The sequence below is a fragment of the Haplochromis burtoni genome, unplaced genomic scaffold, assembly GCF_018398535.1.
Source record: "Haplochromis burtoni strain Fernald_Lab_line unplaced genomic scaffold, NCSU_Asbu1 Contig_21, whole genome shotgun sequence".
Classification (NCBI taxonomy): Eukaryota; Metazoa; Chordata; class Actinopteri; order Cichliformes; family Cichlidae; genus Haplochromis; species Haplochromis burtoni.
The window spans coordinates 2,466,677-2,488,995 of NW_024582382.1; the positions used below are offsets into that span (position 1 = coordinate 2,466,677).

General features: G+C 37.4%; 1 protein-coding gene and 1 long non-coding RNA gene across 2 annotated transcripts in view; both read right to left on the reverse strand.

Annotated features, from left to right (window-relative positions):
• The window catches only part of hs3st4 (heparan sulfate (glucosamine) 3-O-sulfotransferase 4), a 90,032-nt gene that overhangs the window by 26,907 nt on the left and 40,806 nt on the right, over nt 1–22,319 (reverse strand). The gene's annotated exons all lie outside the window — the stretch shown is intronic.
• LOC121814132 overlaps nt 1–22,319 on the reverse strand; it is a 25,510-nt gene continuing 3,191 nt past the window's right edge. Inside the window, exon 2 of the long non-coding RNA XR_006054114.1 lies at nt 1–22,128. This is a non-coding gene — a long non-coding RNA (uncharacterized LOC121814132). The remainder of the gene's footprint in view (nt 22,129–22,319) is intronic.

Sequence of the window (22,319 nt, forward strand, 5' to 3'; positions counted from 1 at the left end):
TTTTTTTTTTTTTTTTGAAAAAGCGGCTGTTTTATTGACTTAAGTAGAAATATGATTTGGTATCAACCTTGTTATAAGAGACCAAAATGTGAGCCAGGCAGCGTTCAGTTTCACCTTGTTCTTTTGTCAGCTCTGGATTAACCTTTGCTCTGGTTTAGGATGTAAAGGTAGCATTGCTAATACAGAAACCTCAATAGTGACTGAAAATTGTACAATTTGTACAGTGCAGTAAAGCCAGTGTAACATGTTCCATGTGTTCCTGTTCCTGACAGTTCTCAGATAATGAATGCCACAAAAATGATCACATATTTAAACTTGTGTGACATTATTATATAAGTGGCAGATGGTAGTGGTAATTTAATCAGGAGAGACTACATTTTAAAAGCATTGCTTGATTACACTTGAAGGAATCGCTTGTGGCAAAAAGACAAAGCAACAACTAGACTGACAACATTTAGCTGATGTAAATCTTACTGGATGGTTGAAACAGGGGGTAAACTAGTTTTCTAAGATATCGGCAAACATTTGGTTAGAATAAACTAAGGAACCGTGACTGAATCTAAACAGAGTGATGGATATCTTAGATGTCAGGACTAGGTTTTAGTTTATAGTTTTTTATAAATTATAGTGTTACGCTGGAAGGATTATTACATTTTCTTAGCTTCTTCTGTCTGTTTGAAACATCATATCCACCCTGTTGATGCCAACTGTTATACTTTATGTAAGAATATTATTTTCTTTTAATATACATGACTGTGTTTTTATTGTATTCAGGATTGCCTTTGCAAAAAACACACTCTGGGGATGCTGAGGCTCCTGTGGCTGGTTTATTATAAAACCTGATGTTGCCTGTGCAACACCTGAGTTTATGTACTGTCGTAGCAACAGTTAAACAAAGAATGCAACATGAATCTATAGTAGCAGCATTCACCACACCACATAAATTATTGACAATTTATTACAGCTTTGCGAGGCAGTAATCAACAGGTTAATCACTTTGCTGCAGTTGAGCTTAAATTTTCACTGGATGTTGCATAAAAAATACAGTTGAATTTGGAAGATCTGACACTATACAAGCACTACACTAGCCAGAATGGCACTCAAGAGAGAACAACAGATTCAGAGACAAACAATATCATTAAATATGTATGTTTGTCTTCTCTACTAAAATAGTGTATTTGACCAAATGGGTTGTTCACATAGCAATTGAAACACAAAGACGATGGCTATTCAAGCAAAACAATGCAGCCCTTTGAGAGTATATGATCACTGGGAAGAATAGTGTATTCCTCACGTATTACTTTTACTGCAGCACTGAAATATAGTTTAAGTGCTTGAGAAAGCTGCACACGTGCGGACACAAAAGATTTTAGTTTTCTAAAATCTTCTTTCGTTTAACTTGTAAGAGTTCTTTTTTCTGTGTTTTATTTTGATGCCCAACATTAATTAAGTCTGGAAATAAAAACGGCTTTCAGAGAAACAGGGTTTTCTTTTAAAGGCCCCCTCCATTTTTCTCTCCACCCATCTTTAGATAGTTTGTGAGTGACTTGAAAAGTGAGATGCATCAGCAGGCAGGGGGTAGAAAACAAAATGCTGAGAGCTTATAAGAAGCATGTGGAGATGTTTTGTGTCTTAAGCAGAATGAATCAAAATGGGTGAAAATATTTGTGATCAGAAGGACCTGAATCACAGTTAGCTGTTAGGTGCACTAATCAAGGTTTTTGTTATCATGATTATTTTTGTTAAGTTATCATGAAACATTAAAAATGTAAAGTAATACAGAGCAGACTGTTACTTTTTAGGCTCTGTGATAAATTATTTGTAGGTAGTTACTGGTGGAATTTTGCCAATTGTGCCTAATATGGATATTTTTACACTACACTGAATATCTGAAATTAATGAAGTGCCTTTGAAAAAACTTGCAAAAGACTTGCACTTCTGCAAGACTTGTATTGATTGAAAAAATAATTTAGAAAAGTTGAATGTTTCAGAAAGGGCAGAATTCTATTGCATAGGTAGCATGCAGCAAAACATTTGTGCATTATTATGGTAAAAGGCACAAAAAATCTGATTAATAGACATGACAGCGATCTCAGGCTAATGTAAATATAATGGACAAAGCTTTAGAATCAAAGTTCATTCCTAGTTTTCATGTTGATATATTTTTTTTCTACATATCAATTAGATATACAATTTTTCCCTATGAATCTTCCTCTTTTCATTCAATAATTTGACATCCCCCCAACCAGTGGCAGCAGATGGTGCCCTTTTCCTGAGACTAGGCCAGAGGTTTCTTCCTGTTAGAAGGTAGTTTTTCCTTTCCACCGTTGCCAAATGCTTGCTCATAGAGGATTGTTGGAATTTTCTCTGTATTATTGTAGGGTCTTTATCTTACATAATAATGCACCTTGAGGCGTTGTGATTTGGCACTATATAAATAAAACTGAATTGAATTGGACTGAATCAAAGCAATGACGTACTTCTTGCTGATCACCATTGTTTATCTTCAGAGACATTGTCACCATTGTTCAGTTTTACCTTGAGATCGTGTGCAAAGTGTGTAGCAGTGTGAAGTGTGTAGCAGAGATGCAAAGAAAAATGAAAAGGTGGCTGATGACAGCAATGTGTGTAAATACTGTCATGTCTAGTGACAAGTGCAGCCATGTTTAGAAAAAAGAGAAGAATGGCTCATGTTTTACAAAAGAACAATATATTTACATACCTTCTATATATAAACCTGTTCTAGCGTCACATGCACCAAGACCTAGATGAACAATAAGTTTGCACCTGCACTGTGTGGTTACCATGGTTACAAAAAGTCTCACAATATGGCCATCTATTTATTGCTGAAAAAAATAAAACAAACCAAAAAGATCTAAGATTAAAAAAAGCAAAATGTTTCTTTGTATCTATATTTATAGTATATTGCCGAGAATTTGTGTGTATTCTTTCACACGCATATGAACTTGAGCAATATCCTATTCTTAATCCCTTGAAGTTTATTAGGATGTTGGCCCACCTTTTGCAGCTATATCACCTTCAACACGTCTGGGAAGGCTTTTCGGAAGCGTAGTTGAGAGGCCATGCTGATGTTGGACAAAAAGTCCTGGCTCATAGTCTCTGCTCCAATTCATCCCAAAAGTGTTCTGTTGGGTTGAGTTCAGGACTTTGTGCAGGCCAGTCAAGTTCTTCATCACCAAACTTGCTCATCCATGTCTTTATGGACCTTGCTTTGTGCACTGGTGCACAGTCATGTTGGAACAAAAGGGGCAATCTCCAAACTGTTTATCACAAAGTTGGGAGCATGAAATTGCTATGCTGAAGCATTAAGAATTTCTTTCACTAAAACTAAGGGGCCAAGTCCAACTCCTGAAAAATTGCTGCTGCACAGGTGGCATCCTATCATACCACGCTAGAATTCACTGAGGTCCTGAGTGCAACCCCTTCTTTAACAAAAGCTGTGTGTATCTGTATGTCTAGGTGCTTGATTTGAATCAGCATGGAAGTAACTGGAACACCTGGATTCAATGATTTGGATGATTTATTCTCATAATAAGAAAACCCTACTTATTGTGTTACAATAAAAAAAAACTATTTCTAATAAAATCATATTAAATTAAATGATACTGACAACTAATTAGGAAAAACAAGCTCTTTTTACGGAGATGTAACAAACATGGAAGTACAGTAAACAGCTACTGGATCTAAGAAACCGCAGACAATGACGTTATCATATTTTCAAACTGTAAAACACAGTATGAAACAATCAGCTTGTGATTTAAAGTCATCTAAAGCCAAAAGACCTTTTAATGATTTAAATCTAATAATACAACAAGTCTCAAACAAAGTGGCCTGTTATTTCTGTTAATGAGAAGGCCCGATCAATATGATGAATTGTTTATTTTTATATGGACATAAACACATAATAACCACCGACTTGAATGAAGCCCTTTATCATGCTGTGGCATTCATAGCCTGAGGCAAATTTGCAGCACCTCTCCCAACTTAATTGCAAACTGATGCTTAAATGCTAACACCATGAATTTTTCAGCAACTATTAATGAGCAAGAGCTTAGGGAAGGCTTGGATTGCTGTTGAATTATAAACCTTTATGAGTGTGGCTGTGAAGGATAACGTTATATATTACGTAGTGTATACAAATGATTTACCTTTTCCTCAGCCACGATCTGATTCCAGAACCAGAAGGGGAAATATTTTTTTTTCTTATGGAGTCTCTGTTGTGTCTCTCTTAAAAGATTGATTGTGCCATGCAGCTCAGTCACAGAGTGATGGCTTATTATTTTTGTCCAGACAGGTAGAAGTGGAAACTTTCCAAAATTTGACATTTTTTTCCTAAACTGTTTTGGAACAGGAGTTTGTTATTTATATATAACTTGAATAATATAGATTGCCAGACATTTAAAAGCAGCCACAGATTTAAAATTGGCTCAACATATCAATCATTACAAATGCAAAATCTGGAAAGTTTAGAGCAGCACTGAGCTGTGTACTCCCTGTTAATCCTTTAAAACCCGACAAATTCAGGGAATTTGGAAAACTAATGCCATGCTTGACCGCTCTGATACGCCTATGCTGCTTTAGCGTGTGTAGTGAACAGAGCCGATTTTGACATCTAAATCACTGTTTGTCAGCACATGTGTTGGAAGAAAATCAGTTGTAATGCACGGCTACAACAAACTGTTGGAAAACATCCTCCAGGGGAGATCACTTGTGAGCATTGGCTGTGCTGTGTAGGACATAATTATTTTATTTGAGAATGTAGCAGACAATAATCATTATCAAAATGAATGATGGAAAAGACAAACTAATTGAGGGTGTTAAGTGTCCTCAAACCAAATGAGGTATGACTAAATGCATCCTTGGAAATATGAAGCCGCATTAGGTTTTGGAAAACAAACAGTCACTACATTCTTTACCAAACACTGCAGAACACAGAGGCATATGGTTTCATGCCAGATTCATAAAAACAGCAATCAGCAGAATACAGAGTGCCAAGGAACAACCCCATGATTTCTAAATTCTCTGGGAATCCTAAATAAGCTGTGTGCTGTGTTTGCCTGTCCTTTTCATTACACCGTGATGTGCTGTCTGTTATGTTTCAAACGAGCAGTGAAGTCAGTCACGCACAGGAAACAGAGATGAAAATAATATCACTTTTTTTTTTTTTTTTACAAGGTTGATGTCAAACATCTAAGATAATCCTGAGATCCACTGAGTAATATACTCTTTTCCTCCACATTTCCATTCTGCAAAATAGTGGTCTCTTTATGTGTTGTATTAGTTTTATTTCTTAGTGACAAGGAAAGACTGTAAAAATAGACACAGTGATCAAAGGCACATCTGTGACTGGTGAGAAGAAAAAGAATTCATCAGCAGTCGGAGAAAGTGGGTCTGCAGCGCACGTCTGTCTAAAAGCAAAGTAGAAACTGTGGATCCGCTCCTCACACATCTCCTCTGAGAGCCAGGTGCTCAAAATCACCTGAGGTCACCAACTGTCCTCCCACGTGGGCATCCATGCCCTCTGCAGGCACTATCAATGTTTAAAAGCTTTATAAGCGTGGAGAGACTAAGAGGCAGAGAGGAGGTTTGTCATATGAAGTAAAAGCAAGAGAGAAACACTATTAGAGAGAGGATCATGGAAAGAAAAGCTGGGTTTGGGGAATAGAAATCTGGATAGGAAAAAAAGATGGTGCTCTTTGCTTACTGTTCCGCCTCTATCGCTAAAACGTCTTTTTTTTTAAAGCCAGTGTTATTCATTTTGGACAGTTTGTATCTCAAAAGTCAGCTACTTCACATAGCTACGAAAGCAGACAGCAGCCCAAGTATGAAAAATTGATGGGAAACAAAAGACAGCACTTCCCAAATGCCAATTAAATCTGTGTTACTGTACCCAGGATACACACACATAAATAACACAAAGTGTCTGCTTAACACTGGACAATAAGGGCTAATTTTATTTAAACATCAATCTAGCCCAAAGGAGCAGTGCCTCACAGTGTACAACTGATATAATTAAATACTCTGTCACAACATATGCAGCAGGTTTAATTATTCCCCAGAGCTGTAGATAAAGAGAGGACTGCTTTTTTTGGTGATGTAGCACTTTTTTTGATGATGCTTTACTTTGGTCACGGGCCCAGTCACTAGGTAACACAGTACTGTGTTATGTGTGTGCTTCTTGCAGAGACTCACTTTTAGCACTGCTCAGATCCAGAAACCTGTGGTGTAAATTACAACAACCAGAACCACCAGTTAGAATTTGCCTGGGTGGGAAAGCCATTATTCGAGATGTTACAAGTCATTACTAAGTGTGAAGATATTCTTGGTAGCAAGCAGCATGTGTGTGAATGCGTGCGTTTGATTTGGGAGACCAATATGGAGACATGCAATAAGAGGCTTGAAACTTTCTGCATGTTTTCTTTGACAGAGTCTGAACCACATATTTGCCTGACTTGATGTATGTGGTATTTAGTCTATAAAGCATATGTAATGTGTATCTTATACAGATGACAGAGCGTGATGATTAATGACAGAATGTTCGTATTCACTTCTTAAATTCACTCACTCAAACGGAATCCTAACAAGACATTTCTCTCTCTTATCTTTCCAAGATACATGAAATCTGTTTATTAGTTTGTTTGCAGACTCTTCCTTCGTAAGCACTCATTGAGCAACCAAACTGGTATGTAGGTAGGTATCATATTTTAGGCCCCTGAATGTTCTTATCTACCCTATATCTGCTATTATGATCTTATTGTGTTGCCTACCAACCACCAAAATTGAACAATGGTGATCCATTTGTAGATTTTGTACCACCCACCTAACAATGCACAAAAATTGAAGGCCAAATTATACTGTACCATGAGCATGGACTACTGATGTACCTTCATAATGGCAGTTTTACATTAGTTTCCTTTACTAATCCCTTACCATTCTCCTTTACTGTTTTGTGTATGCTATTTTCAACCATGGAAATATCACAATAGGTAGACTTTATTTTTATGTGATTTAATTTTATTTATTTATTTATTTTAAATTCAGTATACTTTACCTGAACTTTAATGACGGCAAATGCAGTTGATGGAGTTTTTCTTTAAATCCTACACACAATTTCTGTGCCACATTTAACTGACGCAGACCATTCCTTAAACTTTTGCATGAACAAAATAAAGTTCTTTGAACTCATTTCCATCACCTGCATTGCATACCAGCTCTCTACATATTGTATGACTAGTATGTAGTGTGCTCATATTCAGTTAACGTTAAATAGTGTGTCATCAAACACCGCCTCATTAACAGCAGCATCATTAGGATGAAGCCTTTAAGAGCAGTACTCAGCCATGTGACAACACTGTCAGAAATGTGAAGTGCGACTGCACTTAGTGAAAAATTTGCATCTCAAAACAACTCTTTTTTTTTTTCTAGTGGACAGGATGGATCGCTGACTCTTGCTGTGTTTTATGTACATTTCAAGTTGTCAGTGTTAGCCATGTCACATTCCTGAGCATAGCACCGTGAAAGCAACACACTGTGCTGTAAACGAGATGAGATGAGTCCTGTTGAGAGGTGGCTGCACAATCTGTCTCTTTTTGTGTGTCTCTGACCTTCTAATGATCGAGTCACGGGCCCAGGATAGCAACCTCGTCTAAAACTGCAACTCAAGCCAGAGTGAGGAAGGTGATATGAACGGTTAAGACTATGGCTCAGAGAGACTCATTTCATAGCGCCTTGCAAAGCTGATAAAGAAATCCCTTTGACATTAGGGAGGAAGCTGCCCTCCCATTTTAATTACCTGGCAAACTGCAAGGCAAACAGTATTACTTCAGCCTCCAGATTCTTTGATGGCATTTGTCATTTTAGAGAGATAGCAAAAATTGTCAAGTAGAGCTAACTCCTCTCTAAAGTGGGACATAGATTTAAAGCTAATCTGGGTGGGAATGGGAGTCTTGATAGATAAACACTGAACAGAACTGAGCAGACAAACAATTTTAGCTGCTGTTCAAATCACGTCTTAAAGTAAACAGCCTCGTCAAAGCACCAGAGATGCTCTTGAACTGTCTTTGTTCCCAAAAACTAGAACAGTGGTTTCACTTCAGATTAGGTGGGCAACCACACAGTAGAATATTGTTTTATTTATTTATTACAGTGGTTTTTCATTTGACATGGAACATTTTTACAGATGACTCAGAATGGCTGGAAGTATCAGCTGAATAAGACAAGGTTCTTTTTTAATAAAAATATTCTGCTCTCTTATTGTAAGAAATGCGCATGGGGTGAAAAGCCTCTAGAAACTGAGGTCTGCTCAAAACTGATCGAGGGAAAGGTAGTACTTAAGCTCATATGGTTATTTTGGTCATGATGGAGCTTCTCAAATGACATGGGCTCGAGTAATTATTTAGGTCAAACGTATCGAAGTGCATAGTGTAGTTATAGCACACCACTAGGGCTAGAGTTGGGAGGTGAAGTATGTAAAATACGTTACTTTTCCCACAACTTTTTAATCCCTTTATTTTAACAGAAAAGTCTACACTTTCTAATCACTTCTCACTTGTTCTTACATTTTCAAACCGGGTTCGTTACTTTAGGTTTAAGACAAGGGGAGGGTATTACTTCCCGTCATTGCATGCCTTCAAACATCAAACTGATTTGAACCTAAATGGATGGAATAATAAGTTGTAAGGAGCAAGCACATAGGTAGTAATTTGACAGGTAATTTCAAATTCAATGTTTCTAACAGCTTAAAAATTATCAGCTAACTGTCTCTGTGCAGTTTGTCACACAGTGTCTGCTAGCTAAAGGCGCAGTTGCTGTTTTTCCCTTGGAGAGAAAGAATGTGTGAGATAACTTCAGTCAGAGATGGAGAAAGATGTAAGAAAGGCAGGGCAGGAGAGGAAGAAGAGAGATTAGATTTAAATGTAAGAACTGCACAGTGATATTTGTTGAACTGGAAATTGAAAGCTTACAGGTAATGTCCTCATTTGTTCTAGAATTCTTTCAATCGAGTTTGAAAGTGATCCAAAAGTATTCTCCATGTGCAGTAAGGTTAAATGCACACATTTTGATCTGCTGCCGAGAAAAAGATTAAGAGCTCCCCCCTCCCATGCTACTTCTTACTAATGAAAACGTGGCAAAATATCAGTGCTCGGAAGAAAGCCAATTGTAGAAATTTTGCATTTAATATCAATGAAAGTAAGCCTAAGTAATGACCAAAACTAAAAGATATTTTAGTCAAAAGACTACAAATAAAACTAAATCACAATTTGCTCACAACAAAAATTATTGTCTCTAATTTCTAAGTGATTATTTTCCTCACACTGCACCGTTACAACCAACCTTGGTGTTACTATGCCTGCCGAATCCCACTGGTTATACTCGTCTTTCTGTTTAGCTATGGAAGCAAAGTTACCTTAGCTTTGGTGGCTTTACTTTTCTTTTCTATTATTATAGATTTATGTAGATCTTATAGATCTTTTCTATTCTTTTATCTATTCTTTTCAAGCTGGGTGAATTCTTTAGAATTGACATTAAGGTTGAAAAAAGTTGGAATTCTCTTGTATTCATGTATTATTTTATTATAATATGACACGAGGTTTAGTTAGCTTTGCAAAAAGAATAAAAAAGTTAATAGTAGTTTCAAATTGTTAGCAGAAATGTCATGTAAAGATCTACTTTATTTACTTTAATAATTAATACATACGTTTCAGAGCTTGTACTTTTTTACTTTTACTTCAGTAGCAAAGCTAAAATCAGTACTTTCACCAGAGCTTTTACCATTTTTTTTTAACACATGTTTCTGTACTTCTGCTTAAGTGACAAATGTGTGTACTTTTGCCACCTCTGCTAGTCCTCCAGGATGACAATCATGCGGCTGAGAAAAATGATACTCCATTCTCAGTGGAAGATCTTACTGCTTGCACAGTTAGCACCAAGTGTGTATCCTTTACTGTGGTTATTTTAGCGGTGCTGTATTTATGTAGACATTTAAAAAGGGTTTACAAGAGACAGATAAGATCACTTAATTACTTGCTTTTATAAAGAAGCATGTTTCAAATACTTATATGAATCAGCAATCACTGTGGCACATCCTTCAGAGAAATCGGGAGTTTAAATTAACAAAAACAAGGTGATGATGAATGACTCTGAAGGAGCATCCTATTTTTCTCCTTGATCAATCTTATCTTTTCTTCTTTCTGTGATATTTTCTGCACTCTGATCCTGTCCACTCGCCGTAAGTCTCACTTAAGATAGTGTCAGAGAAAGGGTATGCTGAGCACTTTAACACCCTCTCTTCTTGAGACACTCTTTCTCTCTCATCAAGTATCCAACTAGACACGGACAAGCGCACTTAGAGGTTATATTTGGCGATTACAGGATAACACCATGAGCACAATTCAAACACCACGAATTGGATGATGTGGTTGTGGTATTGAAGAGAAAAAAAAAGTCAAACGTAGTTTGTTTATTCATTTTGCAAAGCATGCTGTGTTTCATGACTTCCTCCCAAGCAGTGTTTCTACTGCGGTAAACAACACCCTCAAACTCTGACTAAACTGTGTGATTTTCAGAAAACTGAAACAAAATATGTCTCAGGAGAGATGAAAAAGAGAAGTGCGCTCACTTGATTTACTGCAGGGACTGCAAAAGAGAAAACTTGAAAGACACAGGTTTACTAGACTGAAGCAAGGCTTCCCCGGGCACACAGTAAATTATCCTTTTCACTTTGAAATTTAGAAGCAGAACTAGAACTAGGGAAAGCAGTCTTTGGGGCAAAGATGGACATCTGTTAAAGAGTGATATATTCATGGGGAATCATATGTTTTTGTATGTACTATGGGAATTCTTCAAATTGCCACTAACGTTCATTAAATTGTATTTAAATTTGTATTTTTTTATTAATACTGTTTGACAAAGTATCCTACTTGACCTTTATATATTTTATCCTAGGATAGTTTGCACCATTCAGGTGTATTGTTGCTGAAAGGATTTTGACTTACTGTGTTATGAGAGCTGAATGCCAAAAATATATACAACACTATATTTTCTCCTCAAAATACTTTAACATTTAAATTAAAATCACCGCTCCTAACGTAACATTTTTAAATTCTACATTTTACACAGATTGTGGTTTTCAGTATTCACCTGTTCACCTAAATGAAGAGGTATGAAAACAAGAAACTGACAATAAAGGAAAATTACGTAGTATCAGAGTCACTGGATAAATATGCAAATAGCTATCACATTTCAAACCAGTGCATTTAAAGATGCATACTAAAAAGGTGCATTCTATACTCAGGTGTTTCTGAAATGACGAATCATAAAAAGCACGATAAGAAAACAACAATAGACCAACTGTCTACCAATAACGCTTCTACTTTTCTCTCCTCTGTCAAGTGTTTTGCTGCATAAAAACAGAACAAACACAGAAGACAAAGGGTCGGGTTATTCTCACTTGTCAGACATGGTGTTTGACTGTGATGGGAATCACTGTTTGTTCCAAACAGCCACATTACTGTGTAAATATGGAGAATTGTCATAGCTCCAGCTAATGTGTCGTGTGCATAGGGTGATGTTTTGGGGTTTTTTTTGGCCAAAGCATTTTGACCAATCAGCAAGCACTGCACATCTGCATGCTAACACAGAGACAATACTAACATGCTTTCGTTAAGCCAGAGCTGCCAACTCCTGTGTTTTTGGTGTTAGACAACCGGCTCTCGTTCTCCTTAAAAAAGTCTCAGTGGACTTTCTTCATAAATAAGAGAGAAAGAGAAACATGGACACAAAACGCTTCCTCATTTACTTAGAATTACAATCCAAAATCGCGTGTCAATTAATAATTTGGTCCAGTTTGCATCACCAGTAAAGTCTTCCTGTGTTCCTGCATGTAATCAGGCTTTTGACAAAACATATTTATTCATTTAGCTTCAGCTGTTTGAAGGTTAAATTCCCCTGATAATAGATAAACACTGGTACCACCAATGTGTACATTTCCATGGTAACACAGCTGTAAATTTCCCATTTATACAAGTGACACATTGATCTGCTTTATTATAAATGTGATTTAAGTCTGCTAAACAAAAGAAATCTTGATGGCATACAGCTCTGACAGGTGAGGTGTAGCAGACAAATTTACAGTTTCCTGACTACAGTCAGATAATTTAGAGCTGCCATCCTCAGTTTGAGTCCTGTGCTCCATCACAGCTGTCAGAACAATTTCATTTAACTGTAAATTAAATTCCAAATCATTAACTCTGCAGAGTCAAAATATCTCCTTTTCTTTGTCTTATGTCAAGTTTATCATTTTCGGGTCTTTCTGGTTGCTTTCTTTAATCCGAAATTGTGCTACAAATGGCTGCCATTGTGTGATGGGGCGTGGTCTGCACCGTGAAGGGAGGGCGGACGCACCTGCACGGTTTGGGTGTGTTGTGGTGTGATGTGAAATCAATAAAATGGCTCTAAATGATGATCTTTGGTCCCGCCCTGTCTTATTCACACCACACTACAACACACCCAAACCCAGGTGCGTCCGCCCTCCCTGCACGGCACCGCAGACCACGCCCCACCACACATTGTTTACAGTATACGGCAGGCATCTGCATCATTATAATATACATTGCATATAATCCACATGATATACATTGGTACTATGTATATAAATCATTTGAGTTATCACTGTATTTTGGAACTTTGTAGACATGTACAACTTTATTGCAAAACATGCGTTAGTTGTCGAGATGTTTTACTCATGACCACTCTAAACCAATGTAGTGGCATTACTGAAGTCCTTCAAGGCAAGTGTTTGCCTAAGCAGCACCTGTCTTTGTAACACCTCTGGCCAATTATATCAAGACCTGTCAGTAGTTCCACTATGCATGGTTATGCATCAACACACCAACTTACTGATTGGACAATCCTGCTGTTATAAAGAATACAGTTAAGGACATATGTCTCTTTCTTATAATGTCTTCACTATAGAGAAATTCACTTTAACTGTGTACACAGCATCTGTCCAGGGGTGGCCCCGATTTTTACCACTGTGGCAGACCTGCCAACAGATTCCACGAGCAATGCTGCCGGTGTCGTTAAAAGTGTTGCAATGTTATTTTCTAGTGTTTTGACTGTGTTTGCACTGTGTTTTAGTTATGCCTTACAGTTACTCTCTTTAATGAGCAGTGTGTGCATATAATTATTCTAATTGATGAGATATTTTGACAAGATTTAATAGGATGCAATTCAATATAAATATTCAGGAAATGTAAATGTGCCTCCACAAACTAATTAAAAGACTGCAGTGGGTTATACAGGGTACAAATTGAGGTTCATTCCCCAGACTGTGAAAATGTGGTACATACAGATGAAGTGTGCTGAAGGGAAAATGAGCTTTCTTCTGACCAGAAACAAGAAAATTTCACAAATCTGTTGTGACGTATTCACCCATGTTCAGTATCATTGCAGTTAAGTCAAATTCAGTGAGGCTTAATGCTGATTCTGAATGCAGGTCTGCTTCTCTTATTGAAAGCATTCATGGTGGTTTGAGGCACTTGGTCAATGGAGGGAAAAGCAGAGGTTAATTTTTAACATCTCTTTATTTATTAATTTTCTGCCCGCACGGTCCCTTTGTGACGTCCATCTCAGTTTGAAAGGGGCTGTCGTGTGCACTGCCATAGGGAACCAGTCATGCAGTGTCATGTTAGAGTGCACTGAAAGATAAGAGTGGGTATGCGCGACACAATAAGATGCTCATACGTAAAATCTACACAGTGTAAAAAACTTGTTAAAAAAAAATCCAGTTGAACTCATTTAAATGATTCAGATGCCCAAATCATGAAAATAATGACGCTACATTTATTACACTATTATTAAATCATTTAGCATTTAAGGGCATATGCATTTTGATCAGTTTCCTTCCCAAATGTAAATGTGCTTGTTGGTAAATCCCTTTGAAAGACTGCATTAACTGAATGCATTTGATGGCATTAGAAGACATTCTGACAATAAAAATGTAGTAATTGTGGTCTTGGCACTTGTCACACAGTAATGGAACAATGATATAGATGTATGCAAACTGCCAGGATAATTACGAGGTACCACAATCACCGGTTTCACCTTACACTGTGATCCCCCCTTTATGATTATACTATCCTCCACTTATCACCTCTACATTGGCAGTTATCCCCAAGTTGGTAGAATCTGGCACATGAAAATGATCGTAGCATTTTAGTTCACAAAAAATTCATTGTTTGACATTTGGAAATAAGAAATGTTTGAGATTTTTGATACATCTTTATGCCTTTAGTAGGCATAAAGATGTATCAAAAATAGCTCACCGTGCTATTATGAAGCAATATATTAGACTGCGTATTGTGTAAGGCTGTAATGAATTGTCACAGAATACCAACTTGTGTACCTTCTTCAAAGGATGAGAACAAAAGACAAAGGCATAACAGAGTTGGTTGTCTCCGATATTGGATATTACACACCATGCCCACAGAATCGCTAATGAACTTCATCCAGTTTCATGCTAATGGTTATCAGGGTGAATTCATTCCCTCGGCCTTTGTGTGTAATTATTGATTTCCCCAAGAAAGGTGGGGTATATAAAGCCCAGTAAACAGCAGGTAATTAGTATTTCTGGACCTTTGGCAGGATAATGTCCTGTGTTGCTTCTATTTGTATGCATGAAGGTAGAGAATATAAGAATTCTTTTCACACACCAAGATAACTGGGAGCAGCCTCAAAAGCTGCCACCTGAAGGTTCATTTTATCTTCTCTCTCTAAAACGTGTTAACAATTACAATTTTCAATTGGACATTATTGATGTTTTCAATTAAAACCAAAAAGATTAATAATTTTCTAAGAACCAAAGTTTTCCAGGAGAATGGCTGAGGTGTTAGGTCTTGCATTATTCATTATTTTGCCTGAATATGAGAGGGAATACTATTTCTTCCTATTCAAAAAATGCCAACATTATTCTTACTGTCGTGATTTATTGGGAGAAATATCATCTGTGAATCCCACTCTCCCAGAGGAAAATCACTACAAATTAAGTATAATCTATAAGGGAGGCTTTTATGGTCTTTGCAGTGGCTCAGGGTGAGGACTCAGCAGGGGGTTGTGATATAAGTGCTACAAGCAGTTACTTAGGGTGATCAAAAAACTGAGAAAAAAAATATTGCCTCTTTCACACCCATTCAAGGCCATCGTTAAATGTCAACAAGCTGATATGATTGAAATAGCCTTGACATACATCCAAATATCTAGCTATTTAAATAAGTGAGATGTCCATTAGCATAAATGACTATATGCCCACTAATTCTTAGAAATCATAGAAAAAAAAACATGTTTATCTTGTGCTTTTCCTCATACTGTACTGATAAAAGTAATTATTATATTAATTATTGGTTATTATCTAAGTTGGTTCATAATTATCTTAATTGATTTTATCTGCTACCTCTCTGAAAATAAAGATAAAGTTGTCAAAATAATCTTCCTTTAAATATGCCAAACCCCAAAAGACAGTTTATAGAAAACAAATGCATCCAGCAAAGCTTATGAAATGACTTAAATAACTAAAAATGACCGAAATCAATAAGAAAATATATGAATTAATTAATCTTCTAGGTAATGCTACGTAAGTAACTCCAGGTGTCACCCCTAGATCTGTGTGCATTATGCATTATCAAACAGCTGATCATTTGTGATGCAGATTTCTAGAACTCTAAGCAATATATGCTAAAAATAGGGTTCATCAAAAGTTTGCCCATAAGGCTTGAAAACCTTAAAAGACCTGAATACACAATACACATGGGAAGTACATCATGAACGTTGCCACTGGTTGTTTTGTGTAGCTGCCTGTTCTAAAAGGGTGGGTATGATGTAGGACCACCATTTGGAGAGATTTCAGCCCCGAGATGGTGCTTTTTGTTGCTCTGAAATTGTTTAAGAAGTACATTGTGCAAGTTATAGTGATTTGGCCAGTCACTCAATTCCGAAGGTCATCTCCTCATTAACTGTCCTTTTCTTTAGGGACAGAAGGAAAATAGTAACATTTTGTTTCATATCTTTTATGAAACAAGACTCCCAGTGCTCCAGTTCTTAACACTGATTACCAAACACTGCAGACAGAGTCCTGCACAACATCATGGCAATATGAGACTTTGATTATGTGTTTGTTGTTTAATTATAGTGGAAGTATTATCTGTATTTTTCATGCGGAAAGAACCTATGAACTGAAAACCATTTTAAATAGCACCTGTAATGCAGAGTGAAATAGCAAACTGATTTGTGCAGGCTGGTGAAGCATCACCTTTCCTGGCATGGTGCAGATGACCTGTGTTGAGCTTCGAGGATACAACAGAAATCCATGAAATGCAACACACTATTAATGGACATTTGTTGTGGATCACTCACTCTAAAATGTCAGCACACTCCCTTTTTTCTCCTTTCAGCATTAGAGCAAGGAAGCACATGGTGACTATCAGAAAGGACAATATTATCCACAATACATAGTGGATAATATTTGTGAAAACATAAATATTGTATGAACGTGTTTAAGTGTATATATTTGAAAAGTAAGAGATCAACTATGTTACTGAAGAAATTAATTCCAGTATTTATGTTATGCATTTATTTAGCTGTCCCTGAGCAATCTCAGCCCTGAGCTGAGATTGTGGAAACATTCTGCAGAGGTCACGTTGACATGATTGTTTCATGCAGTTGCTGCAGATTTGTCAGCAGCACATCCATGATGCCGATCTCCCGTTTCACCACTTCCCAAAGGTGCTCTACTGGATTGAGACCTGGTTACTGTGGAAGCCCTCTGAGTAAAGCAAACTCATTGTCAAGTTCAAACACAGTTTGAGATGATCTGAGCTTTGACATGGTCCATTATCCTGCTCGAATCCCCCAGTGGAAGATGAGTACACTGGTCATAAAGAGACATGGTCAGCAGCAATAGGCAGGCAGTGGCATTTAAACCATGCTCAGTGGGTACTGAGGGGCCCAAAGCATGCCAAGAAAATATCCTCCACACCATTACATCACCACCACCAACTTGAACAAGTGGTACAGGGCAAGATAGATCCATGCTTATGCTGTTTCTACCAAATTGTGACTCTACTGTCTGAATGATGCTGTAAATATTGGGAATTATCAGACCACGCAGCAGTTTTTCAATTTTCTATTCTACAATTTTGGCAAGCCTTTGGTTCCAATTTTAACCTCACTTTCCTGTTCTTAGCTGACGGGGTCTCCTGAGCTTTAACGTTCGATGTATTGTTGTTGAGATGCTCTTTTGCATAACTGTTTTGTAACAAGTGGTTATTTGAGTGCTGCCCTCCTATTAGCTCAAAGCTGCTCTACCGATTCTTCTCTCACGCCCAACAACAATACAGCACTTTCGCCCAGAGAACTGCCACTCAGTCCCTATGTGCTTTTTTCCAGACCATTCTGTATAAACCCTAGAGAATGTTGTATTGGAAAATTGCAGTATATTTGAAGTTTTTGAAATAATCAGACCAGCTTGTCTGACACTGACAAAGTCACTCAGCAGGTCATCTTGACCGTGTCTACGTGCCTAAATGTTGAATTGGTTCCTAAAAGCTAAACATTGTGGTGACTTGTTATTATTCAACATAAAAATCAAAGAAAAAGTTTAGGTGATTGCAATTATATTCTAGCAATACTGCATTTTAAGGGTATTCCAATGTGGCAGAGGAGAAAAAAAGCAGCATGAAAACAAATGTTTTTACTATTGGTTGTTACTTTTTCAAGTAACCAGCAGCTATGAGATGTTTGAATGTGTATTTGCTCAATGGGAACAAAATCGGGTGTAAATTTGATGGATTTAGTTTTATAGACTTGCTCTCGGGTAGGTTCACAACAAACAACACCTGTGACAGCATATGTTGCCTCCGTCCTCCTGCAAGAATAAATCATTTGCCCCCCCTCCAAAAAGATACAATAATGCAAAATCACACTATTGTGTAGTTATACAGAATCTCTCTGCTCTGTGAAGCTTCATAAGATAGAGGATTTTTGTTTTCCTTTTTTATTTATTTACAAGGTCTTACCGAGAAAGCGCTTTAATAAAACCCCAAACCGAAGCTATAAAACTACGTAATGGTAAGTTAAAAAAAATAGAAAACCAAAACACGAGGTCTCTGTGAAGTAGCCTGCACCCATTCTGATAAAAGCTTCATATGAGTAAACTGCCAAACGTAAAAAAAATACTTCGTGTGGGAGCCCAAAAATCGACTCTGTGGCGTGTACCTGATGCCTTTGTCTAATGGCACTAGGTGTCTGAAAGTGAATAAACAAAAAGGAGGCAGCAACTAATTTAAACAACCTTTTCATTTATGCACATCTGCACTGTTACCGATGCAGTTAGTCCTGTGGCCTGGGATGGCTGCCATGACGGACAACCCACCTCTAGATGCGGCTGTCTCGCCATGACACCAGATGACCTGATCGATTACAGCTACTGTCAGTCTCCTTGAGAACTGCCAATATCGAATGTCTCGCCAAAATAAAGACATCAAGTGTTTCTCTGATCCTCTGCAAGTAGACTGCAAAGTTAACCCTACCTGATGCCTGAAATTGTAAATGCTCCAGGCTTCATCTTTCTTTTGAGTTTGAGCCTCATTTTTTCAAGATTAAAATCATCTTGATCTTGATGTTGCTTTTAGTGGAGCGAGTGAGAGATAACCTGGAAAAATAATGATCTATCCATAGAACATGACGAGGAAAAAAAAAACAACCTTGTCATCTACAAGCTGTATAGTAATTACTGCAATGGTGTTTTTTGTTTTTTTGCCTTGTACGTGTATTAGAAAAGGAAATGTAGAAGCCATTTCGATGTCCATTAAGAATGTTTCGTTTTATATAGGGGTGGAAAACATAAGTTAATTTGGTAGTGAGATGTAAACAAAGGATCAGGAGTATCAAGAAATACACCTCTCTGTCTTTAATTAATGCTGCCACACAGTGCACACTATAGCATCTCAGATTACAGAGAGCAAATTGCTATGTAATTGCTTGCTAAAAAAGTCAGACAATTACTGCTATACTTTCTTTTCTACAGTAACAGCTGCATAATCACATGTAAATGAGTTTGAGGGGCTGTTATCACGTACCTATGTGAATGGCATGCTAAAAATCACTAAGGGGCAATTTAAATCTGAAATAGCTTAGAAGACACATGTACAGGGAACGCTAAAAAAATGGATCCTAAATGCACCAAATTCTAGTTTATGATTGCACCACTGATCATCCTCCTTTCTAAATAATGAATATGTATTATTACCTCCGATTTGGTTTATTGGTTGGTTTAGTTCTCTGAAAGTCCTACTAAACGTTTTTTTGGGGTAATGTCTTACTAAAATTGCTTGCCTTGTTCCCGGTTTTCAGCAATATGTTTTTAGGAGAAGGGAGTCAAACTCATCCTTACAAATGCAGGAACACTTTTTTTCAGTTTCTCCACTGCTGTACCTCCTGGCAATCACTTATCAGTAGGCAAATCAGCTTAGTCATTGACCTCATGCCTCCTGGCACTCATTAGTGCAGCATGTGACAGTGATGGAGGGGTGGGCTTGCGCTAGAGTATGATGCTCACGCAGGGAATACATGGGTCACCACTAGTGGGTGGTCAGATTAGTGTGTACCACAGAGAGCTTTCTGGTGTGCTATGCCCGGGGCAAGCTTTTTCTTGTTTTGCCTCCCCTTGCCAAGACCCCTTTTTCTTTTTCAGTTATTCTATTCTTGTTGCCCTGGATATCAGAAGAGAAACTAAGAATTGGAGAGCAGCTACACTGAGTGATGTCATGTAGCTCAGGCAAGCACTCAAGGCATTATGGGCCCAATGTGCTGAGTGCACTGAAATGAGAGAGGATCAGCTGTGGCTTTCGAGCTTTTTCTAAAGCATCAATGGACGTGCACAGTGTGGCATCTTTAGTGAACCCCCCCTCCATGCAGAGCTGCTGTGCCAGTACATTTGTGGTGTGGTTCTGATTGGTTAAAAGTAGGTAAACACCGCCACAGTATACGTTTTGGTATATGGGGGAGGACACAACAACAGCTGTGACATAAAAAAAGAATCCGATACATCATATGTATTTTATCACTTTCTGATATTGCTGTATAGTACCTGTTGTGCTGGTGAATTGTCAATCACAGCTGTTCATATAGGAATACAAGGTAAGCTGTGATAAAATTCATGACTGCTTTACATATAATATAGTTTAACAATAAGAATACAGACCGAAGATTAAAAGCAATATCTCTCTTCATATTGAGACAGAAAGAATCCTCAGTTTTTCATGGGGAGTCACATGTTTTTAAGGGGGATTAAAAACTATTGCTGTTTACATAGGCAACCTCTTGTGGTAATGTGAGTAAGTGCAAGTTAAAGGTCTAAGTTTTGCAGAAAAACTGTGGTGATCTCATTAATGTAGGAACTGAAAAGCAGAGGAGAAGCTTGTAATAATTGGGGAATTGGCCTTTTAGAAGTGGTTAACCTTCAAAAGTGGTTATTATGACAAAATTAATTATCTTATCCTGAAAAAAATGAATTCTGTGGGCAAATGCATCGTAAACCATCATCAGAGTCCACAGATTTTTTTTATTTTACTAAATAATCCTGATTTTCACCAGGCATGTAGCCATATAGTTACTTTCTAAAATAAGCAGTTTGCTACTGTTAAGGTGATATCACATTCTCACTGTTCGGGCTGTTGCCACAAAACATGAAACAAAAAATAAAATCACTCAAGCATTTGTGGTTTGTTTGCTTCATATCTATTTCTTGGAGGAAAGCATTCCATACTACAGTTGTTTGTGGGCATGTGCATAGCTCATCTGGTGAAATGGCACAGAGGGAATCCTTGAAGTTTTCGAAGTTTTTGAGTTACTTTGATTTCGTGGCTGAAAAGGACAAGAACTGTCAGCAGCAAAGAGCTCCACTTCAGAATAGAAGAAGTACCTGAAAGCTAAGCTTTGCAGCTCTTCAATACTGGTCCTAAGGACCACTGAGAAAGAGAAATTATGCTGGTGCAAATACTAAAAAGCAATTATTAACTTTTTGTTTGGCTAAATGTATCATTTCAAGAGAAATTCACATGGTCCATAGTTACATAGAGTGGAGAAAAAAGGAAAAAAAAAAGGAAAAAAAGGACACCAATAGTCTATAAGGTTTCTCTCTTCAGCCTTTTTGATTCAAGTTATCACAGGGTGCACAAAGCATTGTGATGGAACTGCTTTATAAAGCAGCAAGTATAAAATAAAGTCAGTTAAACAAAATTTAACTCCTGCTAATCTTTTTATGTAAGATGCAGATACATTCAGTAGCAAACTCTCGGACCTCATAATTTCACCTGTTACAGACAATCTTCACCAGTGTAACCTGTATTATTACAGACATTTTATTTTGTAATAGATCTGAACATATAGAGCAAAGTAAATGAGGTAAGACTCAAAAGCACGAAACATCTTTCGAACATGCAAAAGTCCTTGTGTGCATCTCAGTAAGATAAATGCATGTAGACTGTGTCTTTTTCTGCCTGTAATGTCTTTTTTCTTGTGTGCAGCTATTGAGGCTTGAGATTACATGTACAGGCAGATGTATATGCCCATGTTCCATCATTTCATGAAAATGCCACATCTGTGAAATTGTCATCACCAGCGCGACGCCTATGTCGCACGTTTTTAACACCCGTGTCTCTACTGTCAGTGTGCATAGATTGTTGCTATGCATTTAAAGGTTTGATCAGATCTTAGCTGTCTTAAGTCAGCACTAGTGAGGTGTTTAGAGTAAGTTGCAAAATTTGACCCCTGCAGTCAGCACATTCAAAAAGGAATGTGCTGTATGCAACTGCATCATTTGCTCTGGACAAAAAGTCCAGAGCAAATGATATATATATAATATATTCTGTTTTTAAGGTTTTTAAGGTACAAGGAAACATGAAATTATCTCTAAGTGAAGTAACAAAACACAAATAGGTCACATACAATGAGTGATCCATTCACATTCGCTCAGTGTACTTTTTTTTTTTTTTTACGCAACAAAAGATGTATTTTAAGATCCACACATTTCCTCCTACCTTCCCACAGTTCCACCTGCACAGCAAATCCAGCATGTCCAAATTAACACTTTCGGATTTGATTTCAACACTATTAAAGTGTCTATATGGGTCCACACCAGAGAGTGTTAATTTAACTCTTTTTGGAGAGTTGGTACGTTAACTCTGATTTAGTGTTAAACACCAAATCTGTCTGGAGTTGATAATTTAACACTGGGTGTTAAGAGT